Source organism: Oratosquilla oratoria, chromosome 35 (assembly GCF_046742065.1).
Source record: "Oratosquilla oratoria isolate Oo_2021 chromosome 35, ASM4674206v1, whole genome shotgun sequence".
Lineage (NCBI taxonomy): Eukaryota > Metazoa > Arthropoda > Malacostraca > Stomatopoda > Squillidae > Oratosquilla > Oratosquilla oratoria.
Window position 1 is genome coordinate 21,878,283 of NC_134811.1, and position 5,000 is coordinate 21,883,282.

A 5,000-nucleotide genomic window follows, 5' to 3' on the forward strand; every position below is an offset into this window, starting at 1 on the left:
TGTGATATATTTTCATGACAATAAGTCATGCTCCGTAGTGAAATGATATATCTAGAAAATGATATCGCTAGAAATCACTGTTGTAGTTCAGCGAAATCTAAAGTGGATAAAGATTTCTGATCCTCCCCATACAACGAGAAGTACTCAACCCTGTGAACTGGCTGGCTCTCCTGAGTCCAAAGGCTATTACGCAGTACAAAGGCACAAAGGAATACAAAGAAATACAAAGAAACTCAAAAGGTCACGGCGTTAGGCGAGGAGACCGTTTTCGGATGAAAACTGCGACCGGATCTGTCACCTTTGCCCTGGGTTTCAGTAAGGTCAGGGAGAATTGCTGAGGAAGTGAAAATTGTCAAAAGTCTGGTATTTTTGTCAGCAGTAACCAACGAGATCCTTGGGAACAATACCGCATTGAAGAGGTGGAATCTTAGAATTGGTAAAAGAGGGATTTAATGGGGCTAACATAACAGAGTAATGGCAAATGTTAAAAGCGATAAACTTTATTTGGTGGCGATTAGTCTCCAGTAGTAAAGACATATTGCATGACTCTGGCCCGTAGGGATCCCATAAAACTTGTGCGCTCAGTACTCCAAAAATTCTCGGCAGCTGTCTCGTGTATACATTTACTTATGTATTGCTGTTCTTTAGCCTCCGGAAAATGAACTTCAACAACGAAGAAAATCACTAAGTTCTAACTCCCACCACCTCATGGTATGTGTACCAATCGGTGTGGCCCATCTGGAGGCCTCTACAGACCAGAAGCTATAAAATACTGAGCCAAATAATTTCGCCTGACTGTAGCCAACAAATACACGATTCTCGTGGCCCATGTAGCAGTCTAGACAGAGATCCCTTGAAATAAAGGTCCTGAAAGTATGACAAATTTTGTTCCAGTACGCGGTAGAAGAGGCGAAGAAACATCCTTGTCATACAGTAGAAAGTGTAACGTTCGTTTCCGTCGTTACCGAATTGGTGATTGTGTAGATGTCGAGCTCAGGAACATACTCCATAATGTGCTTAGCTACGCTTGTAACCACATTTGCCCTTTGTGTTCAGAGAGCCGGGACAGGTGGGAGTCAGCAGGAGATGGCTGGTGTATTATTTAATTCTGTTGGACCGTGAGGAAAAATGAAGACTATGAATAACAAAAGAAACCTACATAATTATTGTTTTTAGGATGAAAAACCTGTTGAACTCGGAGACTCCACCCCTCCCCCCTCCAACACCAAAGACTCGAAATTTTGAATTCTTGAAGTCGCCAAGTCCCAGAAGCCCCGAAGTCTTTTTGGCCATCCGACGTGACCCGAAAATCACGAGGTCTTGAGCTGAAATACAACTGACGAGGTCGGCTTCAGGGGCGGACTCCGCCATTCCCAGGGGCGGAAGTGGAAGGGGGGGGATGTTGAGGAGCAATTGGAGGAGGGAGGAGGGTGCGGGAGGGAGGGAGGAAGTGAAGGAGTGAGTGAGTGAGGGAGGGAGGGAGGGAGGAAGTGAAGGAGTGAGTGAGGAAGGGAGGAAGTGAAGGAGTGAGGGAGGAAGTGAAGGAGTGAGGGAGGAACTGAAGGAGTGAGGGAGGGGGAGAGGGAGTGAATGAGGGAGCAAGGAAAGAGTCAGGAGGAGGAAACAAAAGGGAGAACCTAGAAGAGGGAGGCAGAAAAGGTCAGAGGGAGAAACTGCGAGAGGACAGAGGGAGGTAGACAGCGAGGGAGGTCGCAGAAATGGGAGACGGAGAGAGAGAGGAAAAAATGATGGAGTGGAAAGGAAGTTCTGCAAGGATTGGGGAGATAATTTTGGAAAAGAGGGAAAGAATGAGGGGGGGGAATAATGTAGAGAGAATGAAAGGAGGGATGAAGAGATTTTGGAAGGGTCAAGGAATATGAGTAGAGAGGATAGAATTGACTGAAGGAGGAGAATGGGCAAGAGAAATGAGGAGAATGAGGGGAAGAATATTAGAACTGAGGTGGAGAAAAGGGGGAAATAGGGGAAGAGACAAAGGGAGGGGGGGGAGATGGTCGCAGCAGGGGGGGCCGAATAAGAGAGGGAAAGAGGATCAAGGAGGATTGGAGTTCGGAGGGAGAGAGTGCCATTGAGGAAGGAAAAGGTGTGGAGGAGGAAGAAGAAACGTAACAGAAGGGAGGGTAGGAGGAAGAGGAAGACGAAGAGTAGGAGAAAGAAGAACAAGGGGAGGAACAGGAGAAGAAGAAGACTGAGGAAGAAAACTAGAAAAAAGAATAGGAGAAGGGGAGGCAAAGGAAAACAAGAAGACTGAAGAAGGAAAGAGAACAAGAGGAGGAGGAGGAGAACGCGGAGGAAGGAAAGTAGGAAAAGAAGAAGAGGAGTATAAGGAGAAAAAGGAAAAGTAGAAAGGAAAAATATGAACAGTAGGAGTATATGGATAAGGAGGAGGAGGGGTAGGAGGAGGAAGAGGAGGAAATGGTGGTGGTGGGGGAGGGAGAGCACAATCGGATTGCTGTTTATCCTCTTTTTTTAAAGTGGTTGTAAATCAGGGATGCTATCTCTGCTCTACGGGAAGGTCACCGACCTGGCCGCATCTGACGACGACGACCCCAGACCTATATTCCTCCCTCCTCCTCCTCCTCCTCCTCCTCCTCCTCCTCCTCCTCCTCCTCCTCCTCCTCCTCCTCCTCCTCCTCCTCCTCCTCCTCCCTCCTCCTCCTCCTCCCTCCTCCTGTCCTCCTCCTCCTCCTCCTCTTCCTCTGGTTGTCGATCGGCTAATACATAGACAGAAGCCCAGATAGGGGACATCTTTTCAGAATAAATACTTTTGCCGCCAGGATGTATTTGTTAATTGATTAATTTATTTGCATTTATTATTCATATGTCGATTTTTTTTTTTTATCATGCATTACTTTTTGGCTTATTTGCCAATTGCAAACAACTGTATTCAGTTTATGGATAGGTCTGTAGGACTCTTGATATATCGGGACTCCATGTTGGCTTAAGTAAGGCCCTCAGGTAAATAAGACCCTGGTTTATCTACATGTCTATCTTTATACCTAGAGCTTTTCACCCCTTACAAAAGAGGTACGTATTCCCACCCATTTCACTCCCTCTCCCCCCACCCCTCTACCCATCCCATCTCAGCTCCTCATGGATGAGGAGTCATCCCTGCATCCTCCAACTGCCCTAGTATTAAAAAAATATATAATAAAAAATAATAATAATAAGACGCGGCAAAATGCTCTACTATCTGTCTTCCCAATTTTATTTATATGTTACTTCATTTCCTATCGCTTATCTCAAGCCTTTCAATTATATTTAGTTTAAATTTTCCATTTCGCGTCTTTTGATTTTTTTCTTTGTATCAAATATATTTAATGTTTTTTTCCTAACCCTTATCCTTTTATTGTATTCAGTTTTATTTCTTTCAGTTTCTTTTTATGTATTCGCCAGTTGCTCGTATTTCCTCTTTCTTTGCTGCGCTCTGTATCTTGTGTTCGGTTGCAGGATATTCCATTTTTCATTTCTTTATTTCCCATTTCGTTCTATCTCGTTTGTTTTATTTCTTTCTTGTTTTTGTGCGTTTTTCTCTGTCGCCACCTTTATCAGATTCGAACAGTTTTATTCATAAAGAGTCTCAAGAGCAACAGAACAGAATATCCTGGCTGTAGTCCGACTATAAGGAAAATTGCCATTGTATCATACTGTATTGTATTCTATTGTATTTTATCATCAAGAACCATCGCTTCGGTCTATGAGCACATTATCGTGCGGAGGAGGTGGGGTCAAATATAGTAAAGGAGAGCTAAAAGAGAGTAGAAGAAAGGAATAGTAGAAGGTAAAGTGATCACTTTTGTTTATAATTATATTCTAACTCTCTCTCTCTCTCTCTCTCTCTCTCTCTCTCTCTCTCTCTCTCTCTCTCTCTCTCTCTCTCTCTCTCTTTCTCTCTCTCTTTCTCTCTCTCTCTCTCTCTCTCTCCTCTCTCTCTCTCTCTCTCTCTCTCTCTCCTCTCTCTCTCTCTCTCTCTCTCTCTCTCTCTCTCTCTCTCTCTCTCTCCTTCCTCTCTCTCTCTCTCTCTCTCTCTCTCTCTCTCTCTCTCTCTCTCTCTCTCTCTCTCTCTCTCTCTCTCTCTCTCTCTCTCTCTCTCTCTCTCTCTCTCTCTCTCTCTCTCTCTCTCTCTCTCTCTCTCCTCTCTCTCTCTCTCCTCTCTCTCTCTCTCTCTCTCTCTCTCTCTCTCTCTCCTCTCTCTCTCTCTCTCTCTCTCTCTCTCTCTCTCTCTCTCTCTCTTCTCTCTCTCTCCTCTCTCTCTCTCTCTGCTCTCTCTCTCTCCTCTCTCTCTCCTCTCCTCCCTCTTCTCTCTCTCTCTCTCTCTCTCTCACTCTATCTGTGTCTCTCTCTCTCTCTCTCTCTCTCTCTCTCTCTCTCTCTCTCTCTCTCTCTCTCTCTCTCTCTCTCTCTCTCTCTCTCTCTCTCTCTCTCTCCCCTCCTTCCTCTCTCCTCTGTGTGTGTGTGTGTGTGTGTGTGTGTGTGTGTGTGTGTGTGTGTGTGTGTGTGTGTGTGTGTGTGTGTGTGTGTGTGTGTGTGTGTCTGCGTGTTATTCTCCAATTATAAAAGAATGCTGCATGATTCAGGTCCATGGAGGTGTTAATAAGGTCTGCAGAATATTGACTGTATAAAGTCTTTGTTTAATTTTTTTATTCGTTTCTTCAGTTAAATCTTTTCAGGGCCAATTTTTCTCCCAGTACATTTCTACTCGTTTTCTTCTATCAATTTCTGGTCATTTATCCTCTTTGTTATGTTTTTATTTTTTTCGCCATTTTTTTCCATCCATTTTCTTCTAAAAAAATTTTCTTTATTGTTTTCCACATTTTTTCTTACACCCTTTTATTATTATATTACTTCCTGATTTACCTCTCTCCACACCAACCACTCCCTCCACTCATCTCTCTCACTTCCATCTCTTCCTCCCTTTACTCCGTCCTTGCTCTTCTTCCTCTTCTTTTATTTCGTATCTTTTTCATTCAGTCCCGCGCATC